Consider the following 13,502-nt stretch of genomic DNA (forward strand, 5'->3'; position numbering starts at 1 on the left):
TACTCAACCGAACATCACTCAGCCTTTTCAAATTACAGGGCCGATCCTGAGTTTGATTTCTTCTGACTGCCAATTTCATGGCAAGGATAGTGAGGATGCTAACGAGCATCTTCGTATTTTCAATGATATTTGCAACCTTTTCAAACTGCATGAGGTTGCCGATACTTCAATCAAGACGAGGCTTTTTCACTGGACTCTTAAGGGAGAAGCCAAGAGATGGTTAGATAAGCAACCGAAAGGAGCGATTACCTCTTGGGATACATTGGTAGATAAGTTCTTATCAAAGTTTTTCCCTGCGTCTCGAGCTGCTAGACTTCAACCAGATATTTCTCAATTCAGACAAAAGAGCAGCGAGACACTATTTGATGCTTGAGACCGTTATTCAAATATGTTACGCTCGTGTCCGCAACACTGGTTGAAGGATTTATAGAAGGTCCAGATTTTCTAGAAGGGGTGTGACATCCCAACTCGTCAGAGTATTGATCAAGCAGTAGGTGGAACTTTAATGGATAAAACTGAAGAAGAGGCACTAGAGATTATTGAAAAGTAAGCTGCTTACACTCACGAATGGCATCAAGATCATGAGTCAACTCGTTCAGCGTCAGTTAAGAGAACCGAAACCACTGGTGCATATGACGATTTTGGGTCTATAAGTGCTAAGTTGGATTCATTTGGTAGGAATTTGGAGAAGATAAATAAGGATATTCATGGTATGAAGGTTGTTTGTGAGTATTGTGGGGGATTACATCTGGCAAAAGATTGTGATGTGGGGCTAACGATAGGGCAAAAGGAAGAGATCGCTTATATTAGTCAACAGAACAACAATCAGTTTCAGGGGCGTGCGCAGTTTAATAGGAATTTCAACAATCCCTATAATCGTCAAGGTAATCAAGGTTCGAGGTTCCAGCCAGGTTCTAGTGGAGGATATCAACAGCAAGCTCCCAGGTATTTTCAGAAACCCCAAGCCGAAGAGAAAAAGTCCAACCTTGAAGCTATGATCAAGAAGCTTGTGATGTCTCAAACTCAGCTTGTTACTACTATTACTCAGAACAATGAGAAGAATGATCAAATGTTTCAAAATCAACAAGCAGCTATTCAGAATTTGGAGAAACAAATTGGTCAACTTGCTAATCAGAATAATGAGAGGAAATCGGGAGAGTTACCGAGTAAGACGGATAATAACTCGAAGAATGGGCACGTTAACGCTATCACCACCCGAAGTAGTTTAGCATATGATTCACCGAGGAAGCCCGATGAGTATGATTTGCGAGTGCCGTTGGTTAAGGATAGTGAGCTGGTTGTTGTTAGTGAACCGGAGGGGGATAAGGAGCCGGAACAGGTGATTGAGAAAGTTGTGAGGGTACCGGAAACTGTTGCTGCGAAACTGGTAGTTAAAGAGTATCAACCACCGCTCCCATTCCCGAGGAAGCAGAGATTGGAAAAGCTGGAGGCAGAAAAGTCCAAGTTCATGGACTTGATTAAAAAAGTTAACATTAATTTGCCTTTTATTGATGTGATTACAGGTATGCCCAAGTATGCAAGGTTTCTTAAGGACTTTCTAACTAACAGGAAGAAGCTGGAGAACGTGTCTTCAGTCAGGTTGAATGCCGCATGTTCAGCGGTAGTTGCAAACAAGCTTCCCGAGAAGCTTGAGGATCCTGGGAGTTTCACCATTCCTTGTTTACTGGGTAACTTGGATTGTATGAGGGCGTTGGCAGATTTGGGGGATAGCATAAATTTAATGCCCTATTCTATTTACTTGAAGCTAGACCCCGGGGAGTTGAAACCCACGTGTATGGCTATTCAGCTACCTGACCGCTCCACTAAATTCCCTCGTGAAATTATAGAGAATATGCTAGTTAAGACCGGGTCATTGGTTTTCCCGGCCGATTTCGTGGTGTTGGATATGGAAGTGGATGAGGGGATTCCACTGATTTTGGGTCGGCCATTTTTAAATACTGCTAGGTGTATCATTGATGTCGATGGCCAACAGTTGACCCTTAGGATAGATGATTTGCATGTAACTTTCTCAATCGACCATGCTTTAAAATACCCTGCCTACACTGATGATACATGTTATTTTCTTAACACTGTGAATGTCCAGTCTGAGTTGTTGCAGGAATTCTCAGAGTTACAGGGTCCAGGAGAATGTTCATTGGTTGAAATTGATGAAGAGTTGCAGGTTGAGGAGGTGGATATTTTGACCACCTTGATGGAAAACGGCTATGAGCCGACTGAGGAGGAGTTCAAAGAACTCGAACGTGATGCGGATTACCGGAGCAAGTCTTCAATTGAAGAACCTCCCGAGTTAGAATTGAAGCCGCTTCCTGATCATTTGGAATACCCTTATTTGCAGGAGGAATCTAAGCTCCCGATAATTATTTCTTCTTCTCTTACTACAGGTCAGAAAACTGAGCTTGTAACCATGCTGCAGGCCCATAAACCGGCCATTGCATGGAAAATTCATGACATTAAGGGTATTAGTCCCTCTTATTGCACCCACAAAATCCTAATGGAGGATAACTCCAAACCTGTGGTGCAACGACAAAGGAGGTTGAACCCGCACATGCAAGATGTCATGAAGAAAGAGATCATTAACCTCCTCGATGCAGGTCTTATTTACCCGATTTATGATAGTCCTTGGATTAGCCCGGTACACTGTGTACCTAAGAAAGGTGGTATGACTGTTACCACCAATGAAAAAAAATGAGTTAATTTCCACTAGGACTGTCACGGGGTGGCGTGTTTGTATTGACTATCGTAAGTTGAACAACGTCACACGCAAGGACCACTTCCCGTTATCTTTCATGGATCAAATGCTAGAGAGGTTAGCGGGAAACAGCTTTTATTGTTTTCTTGATGGTTTTTCGGGCTATTTCCAAATTCCTATCTCGCCCGAGAACCAGGAGAAAACCACTTTCACGTGCCCGTATGGCACATTTTCATACCGACGCATGCCCTTTGGCCTTTGCAATGCTCCGGCCACTTTTCAAAGGTGCATGATGGCCATATTCCATGATATGATAGAGGATTGCATGGAGGTGTTCATGGATTGCTTTTTGGTCTTCGGTGACACTTTCGATTCACGCCTTCTTAATTTAGAACGGATGTTGGAAAAGTGTGAGAAGTCTAATCTTGTGCTCAATTGGGAAAAGTGCCATTTCATGGTTCAACGGGGCATAGTTCTTGGGCACAAGATTTCTAAGGACGGTATTGAGGTGGATCCAACGAAGGTAACGGTTATTAAAAACCTTCCACCTCCCACCGATGTTAAGGGTGTTCGGAGTTTTCTCGGGCACGCCAGTTTTTACCGGCGGTTTATTAAGGATTTTTCTAAAATTGCTAACCCGATGAACAAACTCCTCGAAAAGGACACGCCTTGGAATTTCTTCGAAGAGTGCCTAAAGGCATTCAATCTTCTTAAGGAGAAACTGATCAATGCGCCAATCATAATTGCTCCGAATTGGTCCCTTCCATTCGAGCTTATGTGCGATGCTTCTGATTTTGCTGTTGGCTCTGTTTTGGGTCAAAGGGTCGAGAAACATTTCCGATCCATTTACTATGCAAGCAAGACCTTGCAGGGAGCGCAATTGAATTATACTACCACTGAAAAGGAGCTCCTTGCGGTGGTCTTTTCGTTTGATAAGTTCCGGTCCTACTTAGTCTTGTCTAAGACTATTGTTTTTACGGACCATTCTGCTCTGAAGTACCTATTTTTGAAACCGGATGAAAAACCTCGACTGCTTAGATGGATCTTGCTTTTGCAAGAATTCGATATCGAGATCCGGGATAAGAAGGGTGCTGAAAATCTAGCGGCTGACGACTTTTCTAGACTCGAGAATCCAAATCTCGAAGTCCTTCACGAATCGAGTATCCATGATGATTTTCCCGATGAATATCTCATGGCGATGGACAAGGTGGACGAGCCATGGTACGTGGACATTGCTAATTATCTCGTTGGGGGATTCTTGGAAAAAGGGTGGTCACATCAAAAGAGGAAGAAATTCTTCAGTGACCTTAAGTACTATTTCTGGGAGGCCCCTTATCTTTTTCGTTGTTGTCCCGATGGGGTTATCCGTCGATGTGTTTCCAGTGAGGAGTGTATTCGTATTTTGACCGAGTGCCAGAGTGGGCCTACCGGTGGGCATTTTGGACCCCAAATCACGGGGCGTAAAGTCTATGATGCCGGCTTCTTTTGGCCGACAATTTTCAAGGATGCCCACCGGATTTGCAAATCGTGCGATTCTTGTCAAAGGGCCGGTAAAGTCACCAAACGGGACGAGATGCCTCAACAAAGCATCCAAGTTTGCGAAGTATTTGAGATTTGGGGAATTGACTTTTTGGGGCCATTTCCGAAATCTCAGAATTATAGTTACATACTCGTTGCCATTGACTACATGTCCAAATGTGCCGAAGCTCAAGCTTTGGCTAAAAAACGATGCACAAGTTGTGATTTCTTTCCTTCAGCATTTATTCTCTCGATTTGGAACTCCTAAAGTTTTAATTAGCGATATGGGTACTCATTTTTGTAACGCCCAAATGGAGAAGGTATTGAAGCGATATGGAGTTCTCCATAAAGTTTCTACTTCATACCATCCCCAAACGAGCGGACAAGTTGAGAATACCAATCGAGCTCTTAAAGGGATTCTTGAGAAAACTGTGGGGTCGAATCCGAAGGAGTGGGCGAATAAGCTCGATGAAGCTTTGTGGGCGTTTCAAACCGCCTACAAAATGCCAATTGGTACCACTCCTTATCGGTTGGTTTATGGAAAAGCGTGCCATCTCTCGTTGGAGATTGAGCATAAAGCGATGTGGGCACTTAAATAGTGCAATTTGGATTTGAAGGAAGCCAGATGCCTATGGGCGGGGCAATTGAATGAGCTTGGTGAATTACGCCTTGATGCGTATGAGAATTCGTTAATTTATAAAGAGAAAACCAAGCAATGGCATGATAGAAGGTTAAAGGGTCCGAAAGAGTTTAAGGAGGGCGATTGAGTGCCCTTGTTTAACTCTAGATTGAAGCTTTTACCGGGAAAACTTAAGTCCCGGTGGACGGGACCATTTGAGGTTGTTACGGTGTACCCATACGGTGCAATTGAGTTGAAAAATGCAAGTGGTACTACCTTTAAGGTTAACGGACATCGAGTGAAGAAATATTTCGATGGTCCGTTGGAGATTGATGACGAGGTTCACGTTGAACCCGATCCCAACGCCACTTGAAGTTGGGGACGAGTTGTGTGGACGACTCGTTAAATATGGTTCACATTGTTGTATAGTTTGTATTAATATGTGTGATCACGGGTTTGCTGCATTTTATTTGCTATATGATTTATTATGATTGATTTCTTGCGAATTTTGTTGGTTGTTTCAGTTCTTAAAGTGATTTTAGGTTGCTGGATACTTATTACGTCGAGGGATCAGGTCAAGTTCATTGCCGCGGCGCGACACCAATGGTCGCGGCGCGACATTTCAAACTTTTCAATGTCCGGAAGCCATTTAGAAAGGGTCATAACCACGTTCATTGCCGCGGCACGACAATTTAGGTCGCGGCGCGAGGTTTCAAAGTTTTCAAATTCAGGAAGCCATTTAGATTGGGACAAAACTACGTTCATTTCCGCGTCGCGACAATTGAGGTCGCGGCGCGAGGTTTCATAGGATTTCGAGGTCTGTTAATAAAGAGGAATTAGAATCAGGTATAGCACATCACCGCGGCGCGGCCACTTATGTCGCGGCGCAACATTCCTGCTGCACAGATTCTAACCCGACGGTAAATGTTTTAAATCGAATGGGTCAACCTGACCCAACATAAAACCCGACGGGAATTCACCCTTTTTAGGGGTTTTGGATATGTTTTTCACCCATCACTCTTAAACTCATCTCTCTAACACACTTGGAGCTTTAAAACCCTAAGTTCAATTATCACTAATTCTTGCCTAATTTCTTCAATTTCTTGTTCAATCATGCCGGTTAAGGTCCAATTTTGCTAACCCTTGCTTTTTCTCTCATGTTTCTTGATTAATTTTATTAATTCTAGGGTTCATGCTTGAAAGTTTGTGGGGTTTGTTTAATTGAGACTTTTATGCCTTATTATGTGATGAATTGTTGATGAATATGATATTATTGTGTTTTCTTCATGAATTTTTGTGTAGTTGATGCATAATATTGATTCTTGAGATTAGGGTAGCAATAAATCCGAATTTGATGTTGAATGTTTGGGGATTTTGTTTGTGAGAGAGATGTTTGTTACTAGATACATGTTTAAAGATAGTGTGGGGTGATTTGGGCGGGTCATATGTGATTTTAGTAATTGGTAAAGCATGTTGAGTTTTGTGATTTGTGAGATGTTTATTTTGTTGTTGGAATTGTTTAATCTTCTTGCAAATTAGAAGTTAACTTGTGATTATAGGAATGATTTATTGTTGGTTGGTGAATTATGTAGACGAGTTGTGAACTTGGGTTAAGTGAGGATTGTTTAATGGGGCACTTACATGATATAGTGTTTTGAGAATTAGTTTGATATTGGTGCCATGGAACAAAACACATGTTTTAAATACTTGCTTTTGTTTAAATGCTTAATTGAAATTGAAACGAGAATTAATGGTAGTTGATGCAAGTACGTGGAACATGTTGGTTTGATTATTATAATTGTCCTAACGCTAACTTTTTAAGGTTTTGTGTTTGGTTTGGTTCTTGTTTCATGTGTGCAGAGAAGCAGAGTAGATGTCCCTTCGTCTTCAACATCTCAATCACGAAGGGATGAAGAGAGACGAACGAACCCAGAGATTTGGTTGCAAAGAGTTGCAGAAAACTACTCACAATACTTTGAATTTATTTCAGTGAGAAGTATACAAGCAACTTGGTATTTCAGTTGGGATGAGTTGAATAGAGCTACTAGTGAGATCAGGGATGAAATCACTGATTTGTTAGTAATGTCGAGAAACAGAGTTTATCTGGGCACTTAGGAACTTGCCATGGCTTTGAGAGATGATCTTTATCGAGAGTTGGTGGTCGAGTTTTTCTCCTCGTTAAGTGTGCGTTCAAGAAGGGATCCTACGGATCAGGGGTTTATGACATTTCAGCTAGGTAGAGAGAATCGATCCATCAGTAGAATGGATCTGGCTCGAGCACTAAATTTGTATGAGGAATTGGATGAGAAGTCTTTAACACGGTACTTGAAAAAAGAAACTGAGTTTATAGGACACCCGGAGGATTATAACGAGCGAGACTTTTGGTATGAAATTTCAGGTTTGACTCCTTTTGTGTCCAATGAGTCGGAGGGGTCCGATATTCAGAGCAGACAGCTACGGTTACTTCATAAATTGCTTTCCTGTACTTTTTGTGGTCGAAGAAATGGGAACGATAAAGTCAATTCGACTGAGTTGTGGATTATGCATCGAGTTCGGGCCGATGCGCAAGTTGATTTGTGTATGTTAATTGCTACTTATTTATCTCATCATGCGAGGGAAACAAGGGGATCAAGGCCACTTCTTGGTGGTCATTTTGTGACAAAAATTGCGAGGTTTTTCAACATTGATTTCAGCAGGTGTACGAAATTGACCGATCCATTACAGGTTATGAAACCTTTTAATGTAATGTTTTATATTAGTGCAAATTTTGTAATGTGGGATGCAAATCGAGTTGGTTTAGTGGTGTATATTCGGCAACAAGCGCAAGAGGGTGGTGATCATGATCAATGAGGTGATGCGGCGGAGCCGGGTGCCCATAATGTTTCTGCAGGGGGTCAGCCTTGGGGTATTTCCCAAGAAATTTGGGATAACTTGGTCTCGCAGGTTGATAACGTGCAAATCGGTGTGTCAGACAGCTTTGATGAGTTTCGGGGAGAACAACGGTCGCATAATGACCGTATGTGGGAAAGTCAGCAGAGGGTCGATGAGAGGTCGGCTGAGTCCTTACATGACCAGCAATGGATGGCATATGGGAATGATTGGCAAAGGCACAATGCTCGTCTTTTCTACTACAACCCGGATCATTATTATGGTACTACTGCTCAGCCACCCGTGTATTATCGCAGTCCAGTTCGGCCACGAGTGCAGGCCCCGAATTACAGTGAGCAGGAAAGGTTGGAGGATGTGCATCAGAGGTTTCAGCAGCAGTATCCGTACGGCAATTAGCCGTATGATGGTTTTCAGTGAGTAGAAATGAACATTGTTAATGTTCTAGGAAGGAAATTGTGACGGCACGATCTTGACTTGTCAAATTACTAAAATACCTTGGAAAAGGTCGAATCATCAAGATATATTTTCTTGATATTTTAGAGGTTAAATAGAATACAAGAGTCGTATAACATGGCACATGATGATGTTATGATCTGTGAATCATCACATTCCATTTAGAAACTCAGCATGACTTACTGTAATATAATCACATTGATCAAGTGTCATTATATTATACTAATTCATGCTTAAGTTCCCAACACTACTTCAAAATATTCCTATTTTAAACTTGAATGTTTCAGAATTTAGAAACTAAAATAGTTTCTTTTATGATGTAATACAGATAGCGCGAAGAGGTAAATGATTTCAAATAAGAAAAATTAATATCTTCAAAAATATGGAGGATATTTATAATGAAAGATATGATGATATTTTAGAATTTCTAATATCCGAGGATGATGAAGAATATTGTCCACAGGGGTTTAGAGTCAGAAGCAAGGTATTCGTTAATGACTTCAGCAGATACTGAATTATTTGGATCCTTTGAAGTCAGGTTCAGTCTTTGTAATTTGTCCACAGCCTCCTTCCTACTTTGCTTAATCCGTTTTCCAGTTCCAAGACTTCTCTTTTTCTGCGCTTTGCCAGCACACCTATTCATTATCATCAAACTTTTACTGTTAAGGTCGTTTATAGTTTTTTTTGCTGCTTCATCAGTATTTTTCCATTTTCGGAGAACCAATTCGTAGTTCGAAGTGTTTTTCAGAATCTTCACATTCAAATTAAGTCCAGAAGATAGACGTTATATATACACATATAACTGTTGGCGTAGACATGTTGCGAGATTTCAAAATACTGATTGCTAATTCCCAATGATTCGTATGGAAATTCTCATTACAAGATGCGAATGAGTAAATGATGGGGTTTCAATGAATAATTACAATGACTTTTTGGAGAGGCTAAAGTCAAAGGGTAATGAAGTTGTTGATACATCTGTTAATAATGTGGTAGAATGTAAAAGGTTCCCTGGTAACGATGGTGTATATCTCAAGGTTATAATAAGGTTAGTCTGACTGAAAAGTCGAAGTTGACTTGCTGGAGCTGTGACAAAACTGGCTACTTTGAATAGGAGTCGCAAAGTTATTTTTGCTAATAAATGCTAAAGAATCTGACGCGGATATGTTGTTTAAACTTTTACTTTGGTTTCAAGAGTTTTTCAGGTACATAACTGTGGGTAACATGTGGTTGGATCATCATCTCGATTGCTCATCATTCGAAGTGTCTTCAGAAATTTTCGAAGGGTTTGAACACAGATTGTAATCGTTAACATACATTTGATGTTCTAACACATTTTTGAAGTCAAAATATAGCTTGTGAAAGATGTAAGGATCTAAGAGTGATGATTTTGGTCATATCTCAAGTTGAATTTTGAGATTTCAAAATCAGAATATGTAATTAAATTTTGAATGAGTATGGTTGTTTTGATTTCTATAAAAGAATGTATATTGTTGTGAAAGTAGGGGGTATAATGGATGATTTGCTGAATCAGATTCGAAGAATGTAATATATTAATTGTGAATTTATATATCTCTCGGGTATTACCTACCCGTTAAAAAAAATTTCACAATTAATATTTTGTACAAAAGAATTTTATTACAGTCTTTATGAAAATATATATATGTATATTTTCTTCAGATGTAACATAGATTTAATGAGTTAATGTTAAATTAAACTCATTTGATTTACGGTTGAAACTAGAATTGAATAATCCCTAAAGGCGTTAAAAAGTACATAACTTTTACGCAGTATTTCTTTAATGACATTGAAATTATGAATCAATACTTCGTTATTTATTGATGTATGATGTTCGGTTCGTGGAATTCTTGTGAATTTCGCAACGTACGAATGATGTTATCTGAAAAGTTTCGGGTACATCGATGATGAAAGTGTAAAATCAAATATATACTTGATTTATTATGAATTGGAATTTGTTGAATTGCGACAGAGATTGTAGTTAACGCTGGTTAAGTTGCGGCCGAAGGACGTACATTATTGCATATTTGTAATATGAATTAACCGAGTAGTTAAGATTCACACACAATAGCTTAGCACGGAAAGATTTATTTTTATTTCAAAATATATAAAATATACATATAATTTCTTCAAAGGGAATGAGTTAATTCTTCATAACTCGTTGATACAATATACGGGTTATTGATTCGTAATGATGTCCATAGTGATTCTTGAGCTAACGGAGTTTGTGATGTTATAGGTGTTGTTGATTCTGATGTTGACTGTACTGATGATGCTGGTGACGCTGACGGTACTGTTGATGCTGTTGGTAAAACAAGTTTAGCTTGTTAATCACACACCATTTTTGTCAGGATTTCTACTCTTCCTTCTATCATTTTGGTTATCTTAACTGATTTATGGTTAGGGCTAGATTAGATAATCTCTAAGACTTTAGAGATTACATAATCTGCGCGGAATGTTTCTCCAATGAAGTTATGAATTAATACTTCGTCGGTTATTGTTGTTGGTATTCCTTGGTATCTACAGGGCGTATGACATTGGTGCTCGTGGGACAGAGTGTAAAGTTGAGGTTTACGACGTGGTTGTGGTTGGGGTGATAATGGTACTATTGGCGTTGATGATGGTGTTACTGGTTATGCTGCTGATGCTGCTGCTGGTGTTTGTAATCTCTGCACCATATTCTCCAAAGCCACTACCCGAGCGCGAAGCTCGTTGACTTCTTCTATTACACCGGGGTGATTGTCGGTTCGGACGAGCGGATAAATAAAATCTAAAATTTGATGTAATATATAATCGTGACGAGATACTCTGGAAATGAGCGAGAAAATGGTGTTTCGGACAGGTTCGCCGGTAAGTGCTTCAGGTTCTTCGTCAAGAGGGCAATGTGGTGGATGGAAAGGATCACCTTCTTCTTGTCTCCAATGATTGAGGAGGCTACGAACCCATCCCCAATTCATCCAGAATAGGTGATGACTGATTGGTTGATCTATTCCGGTCACACTGCTTTCGGAGCTGGAGTGGGATTCCATTTCGAAATTCGAGGAACTTGAATTAATGATGAATTCCATTTCGTACGATTGAATAAGGATTTTTTTTTTCGATATGAAATGATTTTCGGTTATCGGATGGTATTCTAATTACATAGAATATCCATATATATAGAACAAAAGATTTCGTAAATTACGGAGGAATTTACGGGATATATCAGGCAACGTTTACAGTAATAGATACGATAAGATATGATTTAGCAGATACGCTAAGATATGAATTTTTGTCTATACACTATTCATGCAATCAATGCAGCAAGACGTGTCTTAGACTAAAAATGATAAGCAGGTAATTTCCTGAGGATGATAAGTAGTTAATTTTTGACACAAAATGATAAGCAAAACTATTGACATGCAGACACGGTCGAAGTCCAGACTCACTAATGCATCCTATCGACTTATCTGTTAGACACACTAATGCAGACCTGGTTCGCTAAGATCACCGCTCTGATACCAACTGAAAGGACCCGTTCATATACATTATAAACGATTCACAATAGTTGATTACATTGCGAGGTATTTGACCTCTATATGATACATTTTACAAACATTGCATTAGTTTTTAAAAGACAATCTTTCTTTACATCGAAAATTGACAGGCATGCATACCATTTCATAATATCCACTATCCAACTATAAATTGATTTAATAATAGTCTTTGATGAACTCAATGACTCGAATGCAACGTTTTTCGAAATATGCTATGAAAGACTCCAAGTAATATCTTTAAAATGAGCAAATGCACAGCGGAAGATTTCTTTAACACCTGAGAATAAACATGCTTTAAAGTGTCAACCAAAAGGTTGGTGAGTTCATTAGTTTATCATAATCATTTATTTCCATCATTTTAATAGACCACAAGAATTTCATTTCCAGTTCTCATAAATATACGTCCCATGCATAGAGACAAAAATAATCATTCATATGGTGAACACCTGGTAACCGACATTAACAATATGCATATAAGAATATCCCCTATCATTCCGGGATCCTCCTTCGGACATGATATAAATTTCGAAGTACTAAAGCATCCGGTACTTTGGATGGGGTTTGTTAGGCCCGATAGATCTATCTTTAGGATTCGCGTCAATTAGGGTGTCTGTTCCCTAATTCTTAGATTACCAGACTTTAATAAAAAGGGGCATATTCGATTTCGATAATTCAACCATAAAATGTAGTTTCAATTACTTGTGTCTATTTCGTCAAACATTTATAAAAGCGCATGTATTCTCAGTCCCAAAAATATAAAGGGTAAAAAGGCAAATGAAACTCGCGCATATAATTATTGTAAAACAGTTAATAAAGCATTTGCATGTATTCTCGGCCCAAAAATGTAAAGAGTAAAAGGGGCAAATGAAACTCACCATACTGTATTTCGTAGTAAAAATACATATAACATCATTGAACAAGTGCAAGGTTGGCCTCGGATTCACGAACCTATATTAATTATATATATTTATATGTTGGTCAATATTTGTATAGCAATTTAGGTCAGGTCATAGTGTAATCCTATCCTATAGCTCGAGTCTAACTCTACAGTATAGTAACATGTTATATTACTCATGCTCAATTAAGATTTTAGTAAAAGGTGACGTGTGAAACAACGTAACACAAATGGTTTCATAATCATAAAATAGTATTTTATTTATTTATTTTTTTTTTTTTTTTTTATTTTTTTTTTTTTTTTAGAGAAAATCAACACAAAAAGTTAACTGAAAAGTTAACAGGAAAAGTCAAAGTTCAAAGTCAAAAGTCAAAGGTTAAAGTCAAAAGTCAAAGGTCAAAGTAAAAATGAGGTCGCATGCAAATATATAATAACTTATACAAAACTGATTTTCGGTCAAACATGACTAAACGGGCCACTTCAGCTATTTTTAGAAAAATTATCGGAACTCCGATTGATAAACGGCCAAAGATAAAAGTTACACATTACCAAAAAAATTAAGCATAAATATTACAGAAGTAAACTAAACCTAGACAACTCGTAGTTGCCAACGCGTTTTCGGCGTTTCAAAGTTAATTTTTCAGCTTTAATAAATTTACAAAAGTGACCGAGTAGCCTACTTTGGAGATTTTTAGAAAATTCCTCAAAACTCGTATTGATAAACGGTCAAAGCCTGCAAATTCTCGGTACCACAAATATATAACATGATTTTTGGCAAGAGTAAACACATATCAGGCCTACCATGACAACTGATACAAAACTGACATTTTTAAATAAAAAAGTTTCAGCTCTTTTTAGAATTTTAAA

Source organism: Rutidosis leptorrhynchoides, chromosome 2 (genome assembly GCF_046630445.1).
Source record: "Rutidosis leptorrhynchoides isolate AG116_Rl617_1_P2 chromosome 2, CSIRO_AGI_Rlap_v1, whole genome shotgun sequence".
Classification (NCBI taxonomy): domain Eukaryota; kingdom Viridiplantae; phylum Streptophyta; class Magnoliopsida; order Asterales; family Asteraceae; genus Rutidosis; species Rutidosis leptorrhynchoides.